Source organism: Rhynchophorus ferrugineus, unplaced genomic scaffold (genome assembly GCF_030347505.1).
Source record: "Rhynchophorus ferrugineus isolate W39M unplaced genomic scaffold, kcgeb_rfMv2 rfM3, whole genome shotgun sequence".
Taxonomy (NCBI): domain Eukaryota; kingdom Metazoa; phylum Arthropoda; class Insecta; order Coleoptera; family Curculionidae; genus Rhynchophorus; species Rhynchophorus ferrugineus.
In genome coordinates, this window is record NW_027472582.1 from 19,361,412 (window position 1) to 19,385,931 (window position 24,520).

Consider the following 24,520-nt stretch of genomic DNA (forward strand, 5'->3'; position numbering starts at 1 on the left):
AATTAGTTCGTCAAGAATCTTCAAGTACTGAAGGAGACTGAAGTATCAGTAATTTGTCTTTTTCTCGAGTTAGGTTCAAAGAAGCTCATCCTGGATTACTTTTCAGTAAAAAACAACTTAATCAATATTATACCAACCTTCCAACACTGAACAGTGGAATTTAAAATTTATTATACGACAAGATTAATAAAGAAATACTAGACTTATTTTAGAATAGAAGTATAGAAGAAATTCATACAACTTAGCTTAGTTTTATCAACAAATTAACCATTTATCGTCATTATTAATCCAAAGTCGATACAATTCTATTTTTAACCACAAATTATTGACGATTGACCGCAGCTGACCGCGCTTTATATTCTATTCTACAGATTACTATGTCACTTCACACTTTCAAACTTTAAAATGGATTTAAATGTGAACGAATATCGTTGATATCTAAACAAGTTGAAACATATAATCCTCTAAGCTTTATAGTCTGTAATTTGGAGATGAAATTCACATGATTATATAGATGCTTGACTTGACCTTTGTTCAATATCGTATGTTTTAGAAGTAGAAAACTGTGGTGAAACATCTTCACATACTGGCAGCTATTATATGAAACTCGGGTAATTCAACATTTTATTTCGTTACAGATTTAAATATTATTTAAAGGGCAGAATTTATAAATTTACTAGAAAATATTAATTTATACTCTTCATTATTTCAATCACTTCTCAATTCTGTTCAGTTAATTAATATAAAATATGTGGCTGAATGGAATTCCGCTCTCGACCTATACCATTTTTTTTAAATTTATGAATGAGAATATGAAATATAGTAATAAATTTTACAATCTTGTGAGATAAATCATAATGGGGTCTGATATCCATCAAAGGATGATTAAGGAAGCTTAAGCAAAATGGCCATCTCTATATATTATTAATGTAATTTATCTATTTATGTGAGATTCTATGAATATATAAGTTTAAAAGCTAGTTCAATATAATATTTTTTTAATATCGATTAATTTGTAGTTAGTAATAAAAATAGTCTTAGCATTGTTTCTGAAATACACGAAATTATATTAGAAAAAACTAATTAGTAGCGTTTTACAAAAGATGGTGATATAGCATTCCTTTGTTTTGTTCAACAAATTTTCCTTGTTGTTTAGAGTTAATAATAACAAGTTTTTTGTCTGTGATTGGTCTGTTACCAAATGTCATCGTGTGCTAATTGAGCAAATGTGGTATATGTAATTTGCGAAGCGGGAGTGAAATTTGTTTCCAACAAAGTTCACTGCGTACAATATCTCAAGGTAGGGATCTTGGCCACGGAAAAAATATCTATATTTAAAAGAGTATCGATTTATCGTTTTCGATATTTTTAAAAAAATATCGATATTTTACAAAAAAATATATCCATATTTTTAAGAAAAAATAAAAATAGTGAAATATTAGCTTAAATTTTTTTTTTCTAAATCTCTTAAAAAGTAGTGATATTATAAAAAAATATACCTTTAAAATTAAGTACTCAAAATTCGCCAAACCTTTAAAAATTGTACTTATTAAAAATTATATTTAAATTATTCTGAAAAAATATCGAAAAATATCGATATATCGGCCAAAAAAAATCGAAAAAAATATCGATATTTTTTCTGCATCACTATCTCAAAAGATTTGTGGTGGCATTATTGGTGACATTACGATTTTGTCTGTAGGAGATAATAGCGAAGAAGCCGAAAGAAAATTACAACAGGCAAGTGACAACATAAATTGTTTGGTAAAATAAACCTGGAAAATAAAAATTAATGAAAGAATTAAATTTGTACATGTACAATTCATGTATAATCATATAAGAATACGCGCACTTGTAACTCCATATAGCAACAAAACTAAGTATCTCGGATGAATCTTGATGTAAATTTTCGCTGGAAGGAACATGTAATAAAGGAAAGAACTGGAGTTCAAACATAAGTATGTTAATTGAAAGAAAATTACAATTATCAGTACATATTAAATTGCTATGGACATACGGAATTCAGTATAAATAACAAAACACAAAGTCTTGAGAAGTATTGTAGGAGCAATACTACCCAGATACTACAGGACTGATTTCTTAAACTGAGACCTTCATATACCGACTGCCACTCATGAAATCAAGAGAATTGTACGGAAACGTGAACAGTCTCCATTCTTATGTCAATATCGAGGTAATACAACTCCTGGATAACGCCAGAACAGGACACAGGCTCAAATCTTTTACTTGAAAGATGGGAAAAATACCGGTGGACCATTTTTTTCATTTTATTTCCAATTTTACTTTAAATTATTTTTTAATCAACAGGTAGGCAATAGTTTAATCGCCTGTTATTATTGCAAGTATTTATAAATAACCCTGAACTAAACATTATCTTTTTATATATATATTTTAAAGTCCCCTTTTTACCAACGATGGTTTATTTGGACTGGACCTACTGTCTAACGTGAGTTCCGAACTACAGTCCTCGGCATTAAGCCTACCAACTGGCGAGTGACCAAGTTAGAAATCATCCCAGAAGACATCCGGTCTTACCCAACCTGGTTACTGGCGTGACTGGGATCATTTTCCTTGTCGTTTTACACTCTTGCCTAGGACAATCACAAACATAAATATACGACCATGCCCCAGCAGGATTCGAATCCGCGACTATCACAATAATAGGTCGACCATCCTGTCGTCTTTACCACTGCGCCCATCAAGCCGGCTAACATTTTCTGTTGAACGATGAAAATTGAAAAATTAAAAATTAATTACATAATTTAATTCCAAAAATTCATGTATAATAAATAAGAAAAAATAAATTAAACCCCAAACATTTTTACACATTTTTATAGTCAATAAGTCGAGAAAATGAGCTGCACTCACAATATCATTACTATTGTTATTCAAATTGTTTTCTTATCAATAGTAAAGTTTAATCGCCTTTAAAACCAAACCGAAAGCTCTGTCGCAACAAAGAGCCCGAATCTATTTCAGATTTTAATGGATGTTTATTAATTGGAATATTTTACGTAAGAATAATCACATATGTTATCTGTCATAAACCGTAATAAAACTAAGATTAAGCGGATGTTTTCTTTCGGCGGCTCGACGAACGTTTGTTTACTATATACACTTTATTGTTCATTTATTATTTCTTTAACTTGGATTATCGAAATATACATGTTTTTATTCATTTCGTTAGGCACGTTTGTCTTCGCCAGCTTCTCGACGTTGTTTTATTGTTGAGTTCGGGAATATGGATCGTTATTGTCAGCGGCAATATAATTTTTTGAATTTTCCGCGTAAATTAAACGTAAGGCAAGATTTTTTTTCTCGTTTTCATTAGCTGTAGGGAACTTTTCAGTCAGCGTCGTGTTTTCAAAATTATTTTTATAATTCGTTAACGTGTAATATTTAACATATATGAGTAATGGTGGTAAACATATTAATTTTAATATATAATTTATTTGTATTTAATGTCATATTCAGTTAATAAATGTAATGAATTTCATTTATCATAATTTTTCGATCAATGTTGTTGAAGAATCGATTGTTGTCGCAGAATACACCCTGTTTCGATTAAATCAATTAGTCGACTCTGTAGCACAATTACGAAGATAATCTGTCTTACTCATGTCATGGTGGATTGTTCAAATAATCATCAAAGTTGATTGTCAAATTGAATATTTGAAAATATCTATAGGCAAGAGTATAGTCTGGCAAATGCCCGGCTTTATCTATAGAGAAGCTCAAAAGAAGCCAACAGTCTTACTGCCTGCTTCGTACAATCAAGCATGGGGAGGTTTCGTTATGATTTAGGCGGCAATATCTGTAATAGCTGTGACTGAATGTCTCAACATCCTCAATGATGAAATTCTTACTATGACTAGCGTATTTCTGCCAAACGCTGCAATGTTGCAAGTTAATAATGGCTTTGTTGTTGGTGCATATGCAAGAAATAATCGAGCGCTACATACAGCAATATGGAAGAGCCATATATAGAAAGATGGAAAAGCAAATCTGTACACTGGTTATTATATTATGACCTTAATGGTATCAAAAATCCATTAAAATATTTCTTTCATTCTATAATACATAATGTTAATGTTTTAATAAATGTTTAGCCGGCTTGATGGCGCAATGGTAAAGGTGATAGGTAATCCGCCTACTGTTATGATAGCCGCGGTTTCGAATCCTGCTGGGGCATGGTCGCAAATTTATGTTTGTGATTGTTTAAAATTTGCGAATCTTCTAGACAATGGTCTAAAATCCAACAAGGAAAATGATCCCAGTCACGCCAGTAACCAGGCTGGGTAATACCGGATGTCTTCTGGGATTATTTCCAAAGTTGGTCACTCGCCAGTCGGTAGGCTTAATGCTGAGGACCTTAGTTCGGACCCCACGTTAAACTTTAGGCCCACTCCAGATAAACCCATAGTTCGTAAAAGGAGACTTTAAAATATATATAAAAAAATTAATTTTTAATTACTATTTCTTAGACAACAAAGAAATAGCTTTCCAAATCTAGGTTCCTTTTAAATTTAATGAATGATAATAGGAATACTAATTAAACAAATTTAATGATTAACGAATGATATTGAAGGAAATACATACAACTGGAGTACAAGCTTTTGTATATTTTTTATTGAAAATATTAAATACTTTTTTATATTTTTTACACTAATATAGTTTTCAAATTGACGTCACTTTGCTATATTTTTTTCGGTCCCCGTATTCTCGAAATTATACATATGTATAAGAATATCTTAAAAAAAACAAGGGAAAAATCAATTTATTTTTTATCAAAGACTGCGATTCTTAAGTAAGAAGTAGATAATAACTTGAATGAATGATGATAACAAAATGATATATAAATGAAAATATGATAACAAAATACTAAAAAACTCAAAACAAATTTAAATTTCAGAATAAGGATGTCAGCCGCGGAGAGAAAATCGCCATATCGATATTTTAAATATTTTTTGCAATAAGGAAGAAAATATCGATATTTTCTAAACATTTTAAAAAATAGGGATGTTTTAAACAAATATTTGAAATTAGAAACCAAAATACACTAAACAGTTAAGTACATTTATACACATATTAAGTACCAATTTTAAATGTTTATTAAAAGGTCTTTCAAATCTTTAAAAAACATCTTTAAATATATTTAAAAGATTTTTACTTATTTTTTTTTTAATAAAAATATCGATATATCGATATACCTACTTCAGAAACACTTACATATCAACAGACGAACATTTCATAACGTACAAAATCACAAAATAAATGAATTTACGCGAGAGCAATCTCTATACAATGTCATTGATTAAAATTTCCGATCGATGTTGTGCTTTTCGTGTTTTACCGAGAATTTGATTAATTTCCGTCCTGGCCACAACGTGGCCAAAAATAGACAGCGCCCTAATACTGTCCGGTGCTGCGAGGGAATTCCGGAAACTTCAGACAGTTTGACGGTTTTCTAATAAGTTAAAATTTTGAATGCTGGATGAGTTTCGGTGCTTGAATGTTCTCATTGACAGCAACATGAAAAATTATTAATAGTTCGTAAGGTTTTAATTAATTCAGGTAATAGTAATTCGTAGTTTTGTTATAAATTTCATTCGAACTTATTTTCGTGTATTTTTTATTCACATAATTTTGGATAACTCTTACATCTTGTTTCTATATACTATATATTCCTTTCGCTTCTTTTAAGCATATTGGAGCATTTAAACTTCAATACTCGGCTCAATTGCATCATCAATTCATGCTACCAAATACACAGCCATAATTTTTACTATGAATATTTAGATTAATCGTTGAAGTTATAGCATACCGCATATTTCTTACGATTTTATTCGCATTTTTGAGCTGTTGTAGTGTATGTTGAGAAAACGGCGTTCTGGTCTCTTGAATTGAATTCATACGAAATCCAAGATCCCAAGTTTCAACTCAGACTCTTTATAGGTTAATATTAGTTTTGGGAACTATCGACTGTTTAGTAATTGACTTCTTTTTACTTACGACTGTTTCAGTCGTTATTGTTGATTCCACTGATATTGCTACTTTTTACCAGTGACTGTTTTCAATCGCTATTTTCGGTCCGACTGATTTTTGTTACTATTTACTATCAACTTCAGTCGTTTACTTTTAGGTTACTATTTTTGGTTCTACTAGTTTCATTCGACTGATTTTTTAACTTTCTGGCTCTGTCGTCCTAGCCGTGATCTTGACAGAAATGTACCCAATTTTATACTAACAGGTTTATATGTAAAATATATAGTTTTATTATTTTTTGGCATTTTGCTTGTAAATAACAATATATTGTCTATTAATATAGCAGCATTTTGGAACGATATTTTTCAATATTGCTAATGTAATGGGGTAAAAAGATTAAAATTGTGAATGATAAACAGTAAAATACTTTTGACTGTTTTTATGGCAATAATAGGTAATATTTCGATTACTCTCTCGATTTTTGTTAAAAAATATTTCCGTTCAATAATAAATAAAGCATTTATTTTATTTAAAAAAGCTCTAGTAGTTATTGTGCGATCATTTTATTTGTGTCATGATTTTTGTTCTACGATTAATTATATTTTTAAATTTTATTTAGTATTTATGGTTATTGTACATCATTAGTTTTTAAGTATTGTTTAAGTTCTATTGTATTGTCTATACTTATTATAATATATTATTTGAAAATAGCAATTAACATATTAAAATACGATAAAACATTTGTGGGGTATTATTCCGTTCCAAAGAAAAATTACATTCCTTTTTACAGATCCACAGAACATTCAAATATAAAAGTAATTCTAGTTCGTTTAAAATGAAATTATTAATTGCATGTTAATAGTTCAGTATTCAGTATTTTTTTCCTTTTCTTTTTTAAAGTTAGTACGTGAAGGAATATGTACATCTCCGTCCAGCTTATTATCTCCGTGCTTTCCTCTCTCACAATTTTTACAGGAAAGGGTTCGTACATCTTCGTCTGACATCACGAATTGAACAAAACAGTCGAACCGTGCATTTTACTGAAAATAGTAATTACTATTTTCAATCGCTAGTTTTTTGACTATCGACTGTTTTCAGTCGATAGTTCCCAACGCTAGTTAATACCAATCTTGCCTGATAAAGCTTTCCAACTCAGCATCTTCAAATTTTACTGTTTTTTTTTTCGCGTTCTTTGCCACATGTTTTTATTAAAGCCATCGTACGACAACCACACTTTTTTCACAATAAACAAAAAGTTGCGCTTCTCAGATATTGTGTTGGCAAAGGGTTGACTAGATAAGGAGTAAACAAGTTTGTTTACGGTTCAGCGAAATGTCTTGTCAACAACTATCCACTTCAATAGTTCAGGACTTGGCTCTGTGGGACCCTTATTGGTTGATAATTTTTCATTAATCTTGACCTGTTTTCCAAGTAAGACTTGATTTTGAAAATAACGTTTCATTCCAGATATTGAAGGCCCTGGTAACGTTTAGAAAGACTCCAGAAGAATATGGCGAATGGATATTTCCGCAATTCGTAGGGAGTATATTTATTAGATGTCCCGATGCTGTTTAACACTAATCACGGCATCTTTTGCAAATATTTTAAAAAGTTATTTTGATGTCTTATAGTAAGCGCCATATAGTCTATCCACTGAATCAGGCAATGTACGTCCAAATATTTATGCCGTCAGCACATCGTAGCGTTACAACATTAACTTGGAAAAGAATGATTCTTTAGAGAATTTTGTAATTTGAAAACAGTGTCGACCAGTACCAACACAAGTCGAATTTTATAAATTAATTTGGTAATATATTCCGACGCATCAGACAGCATTTTGTCTCTTTTTAACTAGGGTAAAATGAAAAGAAAAATCTGCTCCGAATTTAAGACGAATTTTACATATTTTACACACTGCTTTTGGCAGTATAGTCGACATAATCTATGACGTGCATTGGGTGTTAAATTTGAAGGACTATACGTAGCATCTAGCTTTTGTCTAACCAAAATTAAAACCAAAGAAATGTCAATTTAGCCAATTGAAGCCTCATATCCAAATATTTTTTTATGTTTCAAATGAATTAATAAGATCATTTTTCTATTTGTAGGTACCCGTTTTTTAAAGTATTCTAACATAAATATTTTTCCAGGCAATAAATCATGTATACACCATTCCTGTTGAAATCACTTGTAGGAATGTGTACGTGAAAAAATGACCGAGTCCGCTGCTACAAACATTTTATTAAAGTATACAGTAAAAGTATATCAATTATTCGCAGTTAATTATGTAATACATTAGCAGGAATATATGATTTTTTCTGCTTTGCAGCACGATCGTAAATTCTTACTCGAACTTATTGTGTATATGATACATTATTCACCCGTATTTTTCAGTAACAGAAAAAAAATGAACGGACAGCAATAATAAAATAGTAAGGAACATTAGTTACCTGCTTTATATCTCGGAATCTATAAAAAGATCCGATGGATCAATCGAGAGGAATAGTCCTGTTCCGTAAAATACGTAAAATACATTTTCGTGGCCGTCTGAACAATGACCATAAATATTTACGTTTAAATAAACTTTTCTGAAGCAATTTATCAGAATACGTGGCTTTTCTTCTTTGGCGTTTATTGTTTATGTTTCGTATATATATTTAAGTGGTTGTGTCGGTTTTGTTTTGACTACAATGGCCTTTAACATGTATGTAGGCCAGAACATTTTTATCTTTATACAGTTTAAAGTAAAAGATCGCTTAATGAAGTGATTTTCTACATGCCATGTATATATAATATAAACATAACAAATACTTATTGCTCCCTGGGCAGATTGTAGAACTACTAAGAGTAATAATAAATAAAAAAAGTAAAAAAATTTCCGTGGTATCCGTATGTGGAATGGTTTCTCAAGTTTTGGTGACTCCAAATTCAATTAGTCTGCTGATGAGCATCGCGCATGCTGAGTGAATTCACAGAAATTTCAATCTGCTTGTATCAGGAATCTACATACTATTTCTTAGTTGTTGTGATTTATGGCTAAATGCTTTCATTGCAACTTTTGTGACCTTACAACTTTAGCTGCGATACTTTTGCCTGGCCGAATACTTCGAGTAGCTGCGGGTAAATGCTGGGTAAATGTTTCCTTCTAGATAATTAATTTTATTCCTATTAATTGAATGACTGCGCCAATTATGATTTGTGAAAGCTTTGAAATAACAAGCACTTTTATTATACTTGAAAAAAATATTATTTTATGTAGAGAAAAGGTGCCTTGTTGAATGGTAGTACAAACGACAAAATCAAACAGCAAAGTTGCAAATAATGTGACCGATATTTTTCGACATTTTTTTAAAAGAAATATATATGTTAATGAGAGTATGAATGTTTAGGTGTAAAGTAAAATAGCGATATTGAAAACCGTTGTTTTCGAAAGAGAGTATCGAATTTTTGTTTTGGGATTTTCCCCCCGCCATCAAGAGAATTCTGTATGATTTGGTATCAACATTTTTTGTTCGCCAATATATCGATACTTTTTATAATATTCGATACACCATTCATCTTAACACATGGCCCCATTTACTTAAATACACAGCCTGTAACCGTGACCTTATTAGTCGGACGATATAACATTTTCACTGGAAATTTATCATTGTCCAACATATCCTTCTTCGGAACATTTCGTAATCTGAGCACGATTTGTGTAGTCCACAGTAACTTTAATCTCGAACAAAAAATTTAATAAATTCATGAATATTTTTAACATAATTTTAATATACATTATTTTAAATAACTTTCGACATAAATTATCAATATAACATGAATATATGCTATGCATGAATATGATATAAAGACATGAATAAGTATAAGTCTGTCATAACGAGACAAATGACACTGAAGAAGCACTTTTGCGTATTTTGTCGCTATTGTAGTCTTAGAGCAACATAGGACTGCCAATTCTAAATAATATACGCCTATTTTTTGTGGAAATCTTCGGATAATTTCAGAAAAAATCGATTAAGTAGCAGATGGATGATTATTGTCCATCATGACAATATAAGAGCAGTTATTAGCCGACTGTAGAATCCTGATTTGGAACCAAACGACTTTTTATTCCCGCACATATAAAAATAATAAATTACCTTGTGAAATATTACCTTAAGAAGCAGTTTGATGTATTCAGAATGCGTGTTTTATGGTTACTGTTATTCGAGTGGTACGCATAGAAAAGTACATTGTTTTTCACTGAAACACAAGACATTTCAGACAAGTTTCTTCATTACTAGATCGGTAATATAAATAACAACCCTCGTATTAAGAAGTCAAGATGACCGGTTAATTTTATTGTTTCGTATTACTTTTATTGTTTTTTACTTTTTTTCGTCTTTCTGGCAGTATTGAATTAAAACTATTTAAGGGTCAGTTCATTTCGAGTGTCTACATAAGAATCACAAAAAATAATGTGAATAAAAATATCATTGATCCATAACACGGGATAATTTAATTGTTACTGTTTACTTACACTTACAAATACATAATAATCAACAATGCATTCCTAACTTAAAATATAAAATTTTTGTTATGCTAAAGTAAGTTCTAAAATAATAAAGAAACTACATTAGAAAGAATTTCTATTATTACGTTTGATCTTTATTTTCTTATAAATAAACTAATTCGCGTATATTTATTTATCACAAACTCTTATATGCGCTATGAGTTATTACAGATCTGTACTTTCCTATGAGTAGCATAAATACATTTTTCTTGGTCATAAATTTTGACGGAAACATAATAAAGCCGCAATTTTATAGTAGTACCCCAACACATATTTACTCTACAACTGTTTATTAAAATCTCATCAAAAATGTTGCCTTGCGAACGGCAGATTAAAAAAACATTAAGAATGTTTTTTCCTCGGCCAAGATATTCGGTATTCGATTAATTAAAACTGAGAAACGGCGGTCTTTTCACGTCATTTTTAGGAAAATTTATGAATTCCTCTTTTAAAATGAGTTTAACTCGTTCATCCTTTAATTGATAAACTTGATTGATCGTTACTTTGAATCATCGACGAGCCTTGGGTACTTTTATTTTTAAGGCTTTTAAATTGTTTGTTGGAATTTATCGATTTTTGGTCAACGACGGGAAACGGTGGTAACAATGGGCCCGTGATTTTATTGGTATCGAGTCGTAAAACTAAATCGAAAAAGCGAGAAAAATGGGAAGTGAGTGTTGTTTAATGGCGAAGAAAACATAATATTATTTAATTGAAAATGTTTACGATTTTAAAAATGAATACAAATGACAAAAAGTACTAAGTTAGAATATAGGTGGCTGTGGAATTAATTTTTGATGAAAGGAAAATGGAAAACCAATTAATACAATTTATTTTTAACACTCGGGTGGAAAAACTGAAACATTTTTGAAGTTAGAGTGGTTGGACCTTTTAACCCGTTATTTCGGTCAATATCAACTTTAACTAATTTAATGAATATACATATTATACTAAACCAATTTTGTATGCAAAAGTTACTTTGTTCTTACCGCACTTCTTACTGTTAAGTTAACCTTATTTCTTCATACAAGCATCTTAAACTAGGGATATCGAAAAAAATATCGATATTTTTCGCCGATATCTTTTTGTCCGATATATCGATACTTTTCGATATTCTTTTCAAAAATGACATTAAACTTTTTTGTGCTAAATAAAATACTTTTTACTGGGTTTGTTTTGGTGCTTTTGTATCGGAGAGTCTAATTTTTAATATTTTATCTGCTCTTTATTACTAAAACATTGACTGAAAAATCCTGGGCCTAACACATCGATGGCGCTAGTTTTATTGCATTTACAGCATTTTCAGTTAGTACTAACCTTCAAAAGAAAGCTGTTAAAATTTCATAGTATCTATTCAAGAGCATGGACAATTTCGTATTTTAATTTTACACTGCTTCTTGATGGGAAAAATACCGTTCAAGTAAAGCGATGGCTTGAAAAATGTTCTAAGCACTCTACTCACTTCAAACGTGGTTGTAGAGACACCGATAATGCAGATCGCAGTGGACGTCCAAATGAGGTGGTGACACGAAAATCCGCAAAATCGTTTTAAATTATCGGAAAGTGAAGTAGCGTAAGTTGGCTAACATCGTAATAATATCAAAAGAACGTGCTGGTTTTATATTCAATGAGGATTTGACTATGAGAAAGCTCTATTCAAAGTGGTTATCACGTTTGCTCACTGTTGACCAAAAACAAGGACGTGTTGATGATTTTGAGCAATATTTGTCCATGGTTAAACCTAACAAACCGGAATTTTTGCGTCGATATGTGACAATGGATGAAACATAGATCCATCACTTCCCTCCGGAATCAAAACGATCGTCTCTGAGTGGGCAACAGCTAGTGACAGGCATATTTTCAGGTAAAAGATAAATCGTTTTACAAAAGAGCTATTGAAATATTACAGCGGCGCTGGAATGATTGTGTAGCTCTTGATGGAGTTACTTTAAAGTATTTTTATTAACACGTCTTCTAATAACTCGAATGAACACAAATTACTATTTACTTCAAAAAACTATTTTGTTTTATGGCGAGAATTGGCGGCTTGTTGAATGGCAATACAAAACAACACCGAGAGCCTAAATTCATTACAACACAAACTCTATCTATCGCCTATTTTTAGACTTTCCACTCTCCAGTTTTCTATGGCCCTTCTTTGACATATCTAGAAATCGTTTTTGAGCTTGATTTTGATGTCTTATTATTAATTTGCATTCAGATATCTTCAGCATTAGAATCCGTATGTTGTTAAATATCCTATTCATGAGCTGAAATTAACAGTTTTCTTTTGAGAAGATATGGTTTAAAAGTTCGATATGTTTGACTCATAGCAGATTTATTCACTAAAATGTTAATAGTCAACTTCATTTGTTATAAATCTTTCATGATTATCATGCTTTATTGGAGTTCAATGCCAGTGGCATAATAAACAAAATACCTAAGAACTCGTTTCAATGCAGTGTTACAATAAAAAACAACTTAAAACTATGTATTTATTACAGTTTTTACCTATTTTTTAATACTAACAATTCCTACGAGTCCACATTCATCAGTTCCTTTATTTTTTTAACAGCAAAAGCTTGGAGCGAGGTGATTTTTTCTTGATTATTTTTCTTTTTTCAATTATACACACCAAAAGTAAGAACCCGAAAACAATCTGACAATTGACCAATAAACTATCCGCGCTAGGTAAGCAGAGAAGAAATATCGTTTTGCTCACAGAAATACAGTTCCTCAAAACATTGATACACAACATTATAAATAGAACATCAAAGGGGATCAGCATTGGGGAATTTTTTTAGAGTAAATTCGAGCTCAGGAAATGCCTATCTATGCATTTTGTTAAAAGAGTAATTGGTGTAGTTATAAACCACTCTATTATTTTTAAAACATTATTTGTCTGGCTTTAGGATAGGTTATGTTTAATACAACAAACAAATATCAGAGATTTTTTCAAGATTCCAAAATAGTGTTATAGGCTCTTTCCAGCATAGCTTGAGGACTGAAACTGAAACTCTTAACACATATTTTATATTGTGGGTTCAGTTGACTAAAATCGAATAATTTAAAAAGATACAACAACAGAACAATAATAAATTATATTTTATCTTTATTGTATATAGTTTGTCTAGTAATCTCCAATAATTCTCCAATAATTTTCCATACATTCTTACCTAGTCCTCTAAACGAAATAATAAAAACGTAAAACACACCAAATACCTTTGGACTATCATCTATATAGCTCTTTTGGATTACTTCTAGACCAATATATACAATTTCTAATCGACGCTGTCTAAAAACTTTCCAATAATCTTGGAAAATGCTTTTTCTCAAACAGTAGACGTAGTTTCCAGTATTGGGTCATTAAATGCTCTAGCGATCGCCAAATATTGCGATAAGCGCAACATTTCTGAGGGGTCCACCAACATATGAACCACTACACTTAATATATATGTACACTACAAAAGCACAGTTGACTACTAAACCCGCAACCCAATTTTAAAATTTTGAAATATGTGGTACCAAATACTACTATTTTGACTTAGAAAAAAAAGAGTGGAATACAAAAATTGATTGGCTTGGTTCACGCAGTGGTAAAGGCGACAGGATGGTCCACCTACTGTTTCGATAGTCGCGGGTTCGAATCCTGTTGGGGCATGCTCGTAAATTTATATTTGTGGTAGTTTAATATTTGTGGTTTTCCTAGGCAAGAGTGTAAAATCTGGCAAGGAAAATGATCTCAGTCAGACCATCATCCAAGCTGGGTAAGACCGGATGTCTTCTGGCACGATTTCTAAGTTTGTCACTCGCCAGTCGGTAGGCTTAACGCCGAGAACTGTGATTCGGAGACCACGTTAAACTGTAAGTCCAGTACAGATAAACCCTCGTTGGTAAAAGGAAACTTTAAAATAATAAAAAATAAAAAAATTGATTGAGAATTGAATTGGCCTGCAAACGTAGAAATATTGTGATTATAGGAAACAAGCAATCAATAATAACTTAAAAAATTAGATCACTTCGTTAAAAAAGTAAAAATAAAGCACACAGAAATAACTCATTAGTATACTCATGTGTGACCTATTTTTTAGCTTTTAAATGATACACTATTCACCAGACTTTGCTAACCAATCATTTACATCCGCAAAGAAAGTTAGCTTTTCATGTTAGCTGAATTTACTACGGAATATATTTAGAACTTTCTTTTCTTATCATCTGATGATCTCTGAGAAGGAACCTCCATACAGCACCATAAAACTTGAAAAACTTGAAAAAGTAGCCACCTTATATTAATTATCATCAATGTATTATGATTTTTCTCTATTTTAACTCTTTAAATCTAGTTAATTTCGTGATTAAAGCCAATTTTTAACCAACGGATTAAGTTGAAAAATTATTCAAGCACCGAATTTCTTGACTAATAGATACCAGATACGGTTTCGTGATTTATTTTTCTAACAAATACATTGGCAAATTATTCCAGAAACTTACGACAAATTTGCGTGCCTTATTTTCACATATAAAAAATTCAAAACATTTTTTTATCTGTAGCGACCTTGAGGCATGTCGAATTTTACATAGTGGAATTACGGTCTTCAAAATACCCAGAAATATAATTCCAGATGTTGAACACGGGCGGGGTGCCAGCAGCGCCAACTAGAACCCGATAACGAATAGCTGGCAACCCCGAGACGTTTATCTGGGATGTTATTGAAGAGTATTTCCGATCATTCATTAACCGACCATCGTTTGGTTTAGACGTGCCACCTTCGATTGTCCAAGCCTCGTCTCCAGGTAACAGCACTGCCATCCGTTTTATCTATTTTGTATTTCCTACATTTTTATATTACTTCAATAAGTAACGGTCGCATAATGTAAACACCACTGTTACATTTCGTTTTGCCTCCATTCACCGAGTCATATCAATTTACCCTAAATATCTAAAGCTGTTCTAGACCATGTTATCTTGTGATTTATTTACGGAGTTGTTTTATGATATTTTGCGTGTCTTTAGCGACGCTGATTTTTATAATATTGATTAAAATGGTCAAAACTGAAATTAACCAAGATTCGGGTTCGCCTTTCAGTCTAAGTTATTGAGGCCGACTGGTTTGATAATCGATTTGGTAGTGTGTTTTCGCGTCTTGGCACGTTTTGTTGTATTAATATCCAGAAATGTGATACGCATTATTGAACGCGATCAATATGGTGTTTGAATAATCAAACGCTGAATACATTTTTGATATATTTTTTTTGTAAACTTTAATTTCTTGTTTTTATTAAATGCGAATGCGAATTACATGCGAATTTTTCGCAGTACGGTACTGCAGCAGGCAGACCTCATTGTCTCGTAACTCTCCAGAAATATCAATTTGGAGATGTGGTTCCCAGTTCCACATTTCTGCAAGCAGTTTAAGGCGAATTTTTTAAAACTGATTTGAAAATGTTCCCGTACAAAATTCAATTAGTCCAAAAATTTCTACCGAGAGATACTAATCAACGAGTTGAGTACATTAATGCAATCCTAAGGTTGTGTGGTGAAATTGAAGATTTTTCGTCCAAATTAATAATGAGCGATGAAGCCCATTTTCTTCTCACTGGCCACGTCAATAAATAGAACATTCGGTTTTGGGGAACACGGAATTCTCAATTAATTCATGAAATATCATTGCATCCACTAAAAACAAAGGATTCAACATCTTAAAGACAATATTCGTCACTAAATTGAAGAAATTCAACCTTAGATGTTGCAGGATGTCATGGAAAATACCTTAAAATAGCCGAAACTTGCATAGCGAATCGCGGCCACCATTTATCCGTTATAATTTTTCAATCTTAACGAAACAAATATGTTAGGAACAAGTAAACTTTTTATGAAAACCAAACTTATCTTTTCTTTGAGCAAAGTTATAGGAAATCAAAATGGTAGTGGGACTTTTGCCCCATCTTGTATATCGCAGAGTGTCATCATTTCGCAATAATCACTTTGTGGCATTTCTATTTCTATAATAGCTATTTTAAATGGTGCTCAATCAAAAAGTATCTGTTGCTTTTTTTGACTTTCAAGTCCATCAAATAGATCTCTACACGAAGAAAGGTTACTAAATCATAGCAACGTGGAAGCAATCAAAGCGACCGCACAAACTTATATAGTCTAGAAGTGTTAGTCTTAGCTTAATATTTTTGGATAATTTAATCAAATTTGGGTGAAACATACTAATGTATTTTTCCCGCACTCATCTTCGTTGTGAATTTATAGATCCAGATTCATACTGAAACACATTAAAAATATCTTTTGTAACATGGTAACCTAAATATGTATATATGTTATGTAATACGGTCCTGATTATCCGGCCATCGGTTTTAGAAACTACCTTAATGGTGAACGAGTGAGACAGGTTGGTCTGTTTTCTAATAGACCCTCAGTGTCGATTTGCATCGTCGTTCAACAAGACGCCTCTTTCCCTAAAATAAAACAGTTTTTAAAATAAAATAATATAATTTTTATTAAATACCCTTTCACATTTTTTAGAGAGAATAGAGATGATGAGAGTTGATAATGGGTTTTTTGTTAATTTTTAATTAGTTTATTTAGCTTTATATTAAGTTACTATATAACTGATCTTTTATGATTCAAAAATAGTATATAGTTTTGCAATGGCGTACGAGTTTTTGATCGATTTTATTTTTGATGAAACCATATGATTAGTTCCAAATCCAAAATCCAACTGGCCTAATATAAATAGAAGAAAAACCATATGATCTCAATATATCTCGAAAATTTCACTGCCACTATAAATATTTTTAATATAAAATTATGAAGTTTATTTTATATACGCGTGATGGTTTTATCTACATGAAAGTTGGTATTAGTAATGATGGTTTGGCATAATTAACGCATACATAAATAATTTTAATACTAAACGGAATATTTACACAAAACAGCCCTGGTAAAAATCTACAAGTTAATTTCATCTTCTTTTTTCACCTGTCGAAGAATTGTTTATTAATTATAATCTGACAGGAAAATATTATTTTATAAGAAAAATAAGAACGATGTGTCATCGCGTTTGTTTTACTTTCTTAATGATTCCTATTAATTGATACGGAACAATTTTACCATTAATATCTCACACGCGATATACGATGATGTTTTTTTGGTTATTATATTGGTAACAGGTGAATTGAAAAGTCCCCGGCCTACCATAGTAAAACACATTTTTTTTGGCAAAATTATTTTTTTTTATTCAACATAATTACCGTCAAGGGTGATACACTGATTGTAGTGACCATCCAACTTTTCGATACCATTTTTGTAGTACGACTTGTCGTCCTTTGCTTCAAAATAGACCTCAGTTTCATCGATCACCTCTTTATTCGACGAAAATTTCTTCCCAGCGAGCATTCTTTTGAGACCTGAGAACAGGAAAGGTCCCTGCGGGTCAGACCTGGAGGATACGGTGGATGAGGAAGCAATTCGAAGCCCAATTCATGGATTTTTGACACGATGCACTGTCTTGGTGAAGCATCACTTTCTTTTTCTTCAAATACGGCCGTATTTCGGCTATTTTGTCCTTTAAACGGTCCAATAACGCTATGTAGTAGTCGCTGTTGATGGTCCTTCCTTATTCAAGATCGTGCCCAAGTTTTATGAGAAAAAATCAAGATGTGAATGCAAGAAAAAAAATTATTGTAAAAGTACTCAAATTCATTTCAAATCGCGAATTAAATCACACAATTCATCATGAAATCGCTTTTTTTGCTCACTTGTAATGAAGACGAAGTTCTTAAGACATTTTTGCACTTATACTTGGACAAATTAACAATTAACAATCAGTGTCCCTACGTGGAACTGGCTTCAACACTGATGTTACATTAGAATATTTATACTGTGCTATTTTTTGCCTTTATACCAACCATTCATGGATCAAGAGCAGCAATCATCTACATGATTTTTCTGTTCTCTCCATAACGTTGACACAGAAAGTGAAAAGTATACATTTTGGCCTAGTGACCACACGTAATGCTTTCTCCTGAACTGAATTAAAACCTGTGTTTTGGGCATCATATAACCTTAAGAATCATTCTCATTCGTCCAGAACTTGAACCGAATTTGTAACACATTTGCAAAAATTGTTCTTATGTTTAGCTTGAAACTTTCTTTATTAGTTCACTAAAAGATACACTTCACTACATCCATCTCGAAAGCTGATATTCACATGATGAAATCAACAGAACTAGTTTTTTTTAATTACAGTGTCAAAGGAAAAGTTCTGCCCTATATGAATATGTTTTTAGCACAAAATAATTTACTAAAAATTATAGATTATCATGTATATATAACATCACATACAGTTTTTTCATTTTAACTAATAAACAGCGTAAACAAAGAAGCTCTACGTAGTACTGTTACGATAATAATGTGATCAGTGTAACAATTAATAATATTCAATATTGGGATTTATGTTTTTAATGTTTTATATAATATTGATGATATTTCTGCCATAAATCCACCAAACAATTTATATCTTTAACTGGATTTATTATTCGACATTTCAACGTCTAACGAATATTTCAAGTTCATACAGCATATTTCATCGTTATTAATACAAGAGATTGTGTTTGTTATCGTTACTCTATCAGTTTTTTTTGATTTATTATTTTTACGAAACCTTCCTCTATACAAATTGTGTTAGTAAAACTGAAACTGTATATAGTACTTATTCTGTAATACTATGATAATATAGTACTAATAGATAAAATATTTATTAAGTCGCCATTGTTGTTAACGAGCGTTGCCATTGGTAATGATAGTGAAATACATTTTTTTTCCTTTCAAACAGTTCTGAAGGTTGATTTGTATTCTAGGAACACCAGAAGAAGAGTTTAACGAAGATGATGATGATGCGGTAGACATTTTATGAATGTGTGCACTCGTTGAATTTGTGTGGAAAGTGTTTGTATTGATATAATAATAAAATATGTCTTATTATCTCCTATGAAAAAAGGGCCCCACCCTTTCATACCTATTTCTAGAATATTTTGACACACAAGCGATTTTGATGACGGAACAACTTGAAATAAACCGAACAATTACTTTTTTATACTTTTAAATTACCAAATATTTTAACTCTATCCTGGTATCGATGAACTTATTCTATGAAAAAAATACTGATTATTCTCAGCATCTATCAAACAGTCTCAAATATGTCAAAAATTAATGCAATCACTTCTCGATATTTTTAACCGATATTTTTTTGCCCGATATATCTATTTTAGTCGATATTTTTCGATATTAAAAAAATTAAATATATTTGGTAATCCCTTTAATTAACCTTTAAAATTGGTAATTAATTTTAAAGTTTTAATGCCTTTGGTACTCGATTTTAAGGGTTTACTGAAAATAACGTTACTTTTTAAATAATTTAGAGAATATCCGTATTTTTTGGGGCATTATCATTATTTTTATTTTTTCTTAAAAATATTGATATATACATTTCGTAAAATATCGATATTTTTACCTATCCTACATTATTGAATATTCGATATATATTCAGTAGTTATAATTTATTATATATCTTGTCTTGATGCATCAACGAATAAATTTGATAATTTATTAAGCTGTCTATATAGCAAGTTTTTACGAGAATTTAATATTAACACAAATGTTAATACAATAAACTAGTTCTTACCAAGACAATATGTTGAATACCCTTAAAATAATGATTTTGTTGCCAATAACAAAGAACACAGTGAAGAATATATCAACTACATCCTGAATATTGACAACAGTTGCGTGTAAATAATAACACGTAAGGATTGCTCAGTTTACATGCCAAATTTCGTAGGTTATATTACGATTAGACCGATTAGAACAAGCGATCAGTGAAATATGTGACCTCTCAGACTTCGAAATTGGGTAAATCGTTGGTACTCAGTGACGAAAACAGCTGAATTGTTTGAGGTTTCATGAGCAACAATATCCACGATTATAACAGCATGCACAAGACGTGGTAAAACATCATTGGCAAAGAGGAATAGTGGGAAAAACCCAAAGTTTACTGACAGAGACCGACAAACATTGAAAATAGTTGTGGCCAGACAACATAAGACTACCGCGGCAAAAGTAACACAAGAACTGGACATTCTCACTGATAAACTTCTTACTGTGACTAGCATATTGCTGCCAGACACTGCCAATATTCCTATATGAAAATGCGCTTAAAAATCTTCCATGGCCAGCATAATTAAGTTTTGAGGAGCTTTAGAGCAGAGAGTGAGTAGTAAATTTTCATCTCCAACATTATTGACCCAATTGGAGGATATTTGAGTATAAAAAAACTCACACACTCTTCCGTGAAGAATTGCGACTGTTTTAAAAGCGAAGTGGTGACTCAATACCTTATCAATAAATCAGTATTATGTATATGTCGCTTCTGATACCTGGAAAGTTATCCACTTATGAGTATCTAACCGATTCTACATATCTACCACATATTGAGAGAAGTGTGAAACATACACTATTACAAATTACAAGTCGAAAGGATAATTATCGCGCATCTGGACTCACTAGACTTCTCACTATGACTTGTTCAGATCGATACAGCATAGTCTGGTTCATATATGCTCTCAAGGCTAAGTAAGGTAGAGTAAAATGTGCCAGGTTTGATACCTCAACAATTCGTTACAAACGCTTTTCTTTTGGCATTTTATTAATATCTAATTAGAAATAAGATATAAATTATAATAAAAAATATGTCAATCGAAGGTAACTTGTATGAATTGCTAGACCAATATTATGGAAATGGGTGTTACTATTTAATAAAAACAGATATAAAATACGTGTTTAAATTATATAATGTTGTATTTCCACGTATTGTGGAGATTTTAACCAGAGCACTACACCTATCGAAAGATGCCTAATAATAGAAAGGTTACCTTATAATTAGCAGCACTATTAGAAAAATGCATCAAAAAACATCGTCGGTTTTTATACCCCAATTATCAACAGGAAGCAAAGAAAAACTGTCTCACTCGAGCAGATGACACCGATTCCGATAGAGATCGCTTCTGTTTCAAAACTGCGCGGACGTACACTAACCTATATTCCACACTTTCAAGAACCGGTCGCACTTTTGAACAGGTTTCCGATTCGAGAAATCCAACACCGAATTTGGAGTTCGACCGTCGTTTGTCCGTTTCCGCACGACGTTCGATTGATTGATACCGTTCTATCGATCGCCGATTGGATCGATAAAGAACGGAGGGACGGATCGGACAATGATCGCGAACCAGCGTAAAAATTCCGACTGAAAACACTTTTCACAGTTAATATAAACATACAGAAAATCTTTTGAGATCTCGGAATCTAAATTTAGCCAGATTTATTTTCAGATAGAGTGAGCGGTAGATCTCGCGTATGGTGTGCCGTTCTCGTTACGAAGGCGAAAACAGAAGTTGCTGGCAAGTTACGTACCGGGGGCCGAGTTTCTTTATTTTTTGTTTCTTCTTCTGGAATGGTTCCAGGAAGATGATATTTTAGCCACAGTTATTTCAGAATTTAGAAGGTATTCTATAGTCCGTTCAATAAAACAGTGAACTCACGTAATTCGAATTGATGACGTCAAACCGTTGCTGTCATTGCCGTATTAACTCTGAGTTTTAAAAATTCTAATGTAAATAAAATAATTAGTAATTAGTAAATAAGTGTTTCAAATATTTATTTTAACATTATAATACATCTAATGCATATATTATTGATGGACTTTTATTAATCTCTTAGAACTTCAACGATCTGCCCGTGGGCAATAAGTATTATTTTATGATTTCTGTTGTACAATGTAACTCTACTGACATGTAGAAGATCGCTTTAGTAAGTACTGTAAGTATAGTACGCTGTACAAAGATATAATTTAAATCATATTCTAAAGACTATTCTAACTTATTCTAGATATTTATTATATAGTCTATTCAAAGTTATTTTATGCATACGTCATCTAAATTTGTGACGTCAAAACGTCGTTATGTTACCGCATCAACTCTGAGTTTTAGTTCAGTTGGGCTTTGATATATAACAAAATTCTAATCTAAATAAAATAATAGAACAAAAATGAGATTATTAATTCATCATTCATCCAGCGACATCACGCTACCCTACAAGTATTGCTAGATATGCAAAAAATTGATATTTGTCTAATATCAGAAACCCATTTAACAAAAGAATCCTTTATAAAAATTAGAGGATATACATTCTATCATACCATACATCCAGCTAACACCGCAAGAGGAGGAAGTGCAATAAATAAAATAATTGAACAAAGAGAATGAGATTATTAATTTGACTCTGATACGATCAGATTTTTGTCTAACATGATGTTTTCAACTTTACTATCGAAATAGATGCCGATATTTTTTTGATGAAGAATCGGGCATAAAATAATAATTTAGTATTTGTTCCTGTAAAACTTTAAAGTATTATTATTAACGTCAACTTTAGTTAGTTTAATTTATTCCACAGTCTTGCTTATGATCTAATTACAAATGAAAAGTAGCAGTAAGTAATAATAGTAATTAACAGGTCAACTGAAAAGTCCCCAGCCCAACACATGGCGCTACTAGAATTAAATCCATATGTTTTTTAGTTAGCACTAACCCTCCAAAGACGCGTGTATAAATTTGACAGCTTTCGGATTATTAGTTTGTGAATTATAGCATTTTGAGTGAAGCAACTTTTGTTATTGTGGATAAAATGGATTAAAAGGAATTTCGCGTGATGATAAAATATTGCTTTTTGAAGGGAAAATATATAGTTGAAGCAAAAACTTGGCTTGTCCCACGAAAATTAACTATCAAGGATTGGTATGCTAAGATTAGACGTGGTAAAATGAGCACTGAAGACGGTGAACGCAGCGGACGCCCAAAAGAGGTTGTTACCGACGAAAACATTTAATAAATCCACAAAATGATTTTGAATGACCGTAAATTGAAATTGAATGAATAACAGACACTCTAAAGATATCAATTGAACGTGTACATCATATCATTCACGAATATTTAGGTATGAGACTCTGTGCAAAGTGGGTGCTGCGCGAGGTCACTTTTGACCTGAAAACAACGACTAGTTGATGATTCGGAGCAGTATTTGGAGATGATCAAGCGTAATAAACCCGAGTTTTTGCGTCGATTTGTGACAATGGATGAAACATGGCTCCATCATTTTACTCCGAAGTCCGATCAACAGTCCTCCGTCGGCAATAGTCGGCTGGCAAGGTTATGGCGTCTGTATTTTGGGATGCGCATGAAATAATTTGCATTGACTACCTTGAAAAAGGAAGGATCATCAACAGCGACTATTACATAGTGTTATAGGACCGCTTGAAGGACGAAATCGCCGAAAAACGACCGCATTTGAAGAAAAATAAAGTGCTGCTTCATCAAGACAATGCACCGTGCCACAAGTAAGTAAAAACGATGGCAAAAATCCATGAATTGAGCTTGGAATTGCTTTCTCATCCACCGTATTCTCCAGATCTGGCCCCCAGCGACTGTTTCCTGTTCTCAGATCTCAAAAGACTGTTCGCTGGGAAGAAATGTTCATCGAATGACGAGGTGATCGACGAAACTGAGGCCTATTTTGAAGCAAACGACAAATCGTACTACAAAAATTGTATCGAAAAATTGGATGGTCGCTATAATCAGTGTATCACCCTTGAAGGGAATTATGTTGAATAAAAAGAAAGTAATTTTGCTAGAAAGTGTGTTTTACTATAGTAGACCGGGAACTTTTCAATTTCAATCTGTTATTTTATGATTAATACTGTTCTGGTCGAATAAAAGAAAATAAAGCCAAGCGTTTACTGAAAGATCTAAAAAAATATAAAGTTAGATTGTGTACATCTAATTAAAATCTGTCAAAATTAATTCCCATTTCTAGTGTTATCATTCCAACTACTGCCATTTATT

The 24,520-nt window shown here is 31.8% G+C and overlaps 2 protein-coding genes across 8 annotated transcripts in view; one reads left to right on the forward strand and one right to left on the reverse strand.

The window, feature by feature from the left end:
* LOC143194050 (uncharacterized) overlaps positions 1 to 21,869 on the reverse strand; it is an 80,049-nt gene extending 58,180 nt beyond the window's left edge. For 4 of the 5 annotated variants that reach the window (XM_076400602.1, XM_076400600.1, XM_076400601.1 and 1 more), the window contains exon 1: positions 21,497 to 21,869. The gene's annotated coding sequence lies outside the window, so the exon portion shown is untranslated. The remainder of the gene's footprint in view (positions 1 to 21,496) is intronic. The other variant, XM_076400606.1, reaches the window with a different exon arrangement.
* The window catches only part of LOC143194049 (tyrosine-protein kinase transmembrane receptor Ror), a 236,152-nt gene that overhangs the window by 195,185 nt on the left and 16,447 nt on the right, over positions 1 to 24,520 (forward strand). The gene's annotated exons all lie outside the window — the stretch shown is intronic.